Source organism: Coregonus clupeaformis, unplaced genomic scaffold (genome assembly GCF_020615455.1).
Source record: "Coregonus clupeaformis isolate EN_2021a unplaced genomic scaffold, ASM2061545v1 scaf0916, whole genome shotgun sequence".
Lineage (NCBI taxonomy): Eukaryota > Metazoa > Chordata > Actinopteri > Salmoniformes > Salmonidae > Coregonus > Coregonus clupeaformis.
The window spans coordinates 157,501-158,958 of NW_025534370.1; the positions used below are offsets into that span (position 1 = coordinate 157,501).

Sequence of the window (1,458 nt, forward strand, 5' to 3'; positions counted from 1 at the left end):
TTCTCTCTCTCTGTCTGTCTGTCTGTCTGTCTCTCTCTGTCTCTCTCTCTCTGTCTCTCTCTCTCTGTCTCTCTCTCTCTCTCTTCCTCTATTCTCTCTCTCTCTTCCTCTATTCTCTCTCTCTCTCTCTCTCTCTCTTCCTCTATCTATCTCTCTCTCTCTCTCTCTCTCTCTCTCTCTCTCTCTCTCTCTGTGTTGTAGCCTGAGTCATAATGACATCACTGATGCTCTGACTGACAGAATACTCCAACTGGTCTCCATCAACACTTCAATCCACACCGTACGGTAAGGGTGTGTGTGACGGTGAGCAGAGCATGTGTGTGTGAGATCATATGGTGTCTCTGTTGCTGGGAGCAACAGTTGGAGGATGGAGATCTGTTGTCTAATGTTCTAATAATTATTAATAATAGTAATGTTCTTCTCTACAGACTCTTCAACAACAGAATCCAGTACAGAAGACCCTTCCTGACAGACAAGAGGTTTGAGATCTGGTGAAGATAATGTTGTATAATGACAGTATAATGTGGTCAATGTAGAAGGCTGGTTTGAGATCTGGTGAAGATAATGTTGTATAATGACAGTATAATGTGGTCAATGTATATAAAAGGCTGGTTCAAAATCACACTGATTGATCTGAGTCCAGAAAAATAGTCTTAGGGACAGGAATGTATAATCTGGTGGACAGACGTCTTACATGTGTTGTCACTCAGGTCCTTAAAAACACAGGAACATGTGTATTATAACTGTAGGATAGGAATATGTAGTTTTATTTACCACTAACAGTTGATACGTCTGTACTGTCATTAAGATCCTTAAAAACACAGGAACATGTGTATTATAATTGTAGGATAGGAATATGTAGTTGTATTTACCACTAACAGTTTGTGTGTAAATACTTTAAATATTCATACATTATTTTGTATTTAATTTTTTTAAGAAGTGATTGGTATACCTTGTTTTATTAATGTGTTTTAAGCTTTATGCAAATCTTACTTGATGCTTCTTGTGATCAGTCAATTTGTGACATTCCTTCAGAAGGATCTTAATAGTGTAGTTTTTTATCAGATTGCTGTGAATGTGTTCTACTGTTGCAGTGTGATACTAATACATGAGTTTCTGTTGCTGTCTAAGTTGTAGGTCAACTACATGGTACTGTAATACTGTTAGACAGACATACAGTAGGTCAACTACATGGTACTGTAATACTGTTAGACAGACATACAGTAGGTCAACTACATGGTACTATAATACTGTTAGACAGACATACAGTAGGTCAACTACATGGTACTGTAATACTGTTAGACAGACATACAGTAGGTCAACTAGTGTAAATCATGTATAAACTACTGTGTTACTATATCAACAGAACTGGTTGCTACAGCTGCAACAGTTCAATCATGTATAAACTGCTGTCTTATCAACAGACCCATTAAAGAGATTCTCTGATACTTTTGTATA

General features: G+C 37.2%; 1 long non-coding RNA gene across 1 annotated transcript in view; it reads left to right on the plus strand.

The window, feature by feature from the left end:
- Positions 1-862, plus strand: part of LOC123485961 — a 1,324-nt gene extending 462 nt beyond the window's left edge. Inside the window, exons 3-4 of the long non-coding RNA XR_006659194.1 lie at positions 202-285; positions 429-862. This is a non-coding gene — a long non-coding RNA (uncharacterized LOC123485961). The remainder of the gene's footprint in view (positions 1-201; positions 286-428) is intronic.
- The last annotated feature ends 596 nt before the right edge of the window (positions 863-1,458 follow it).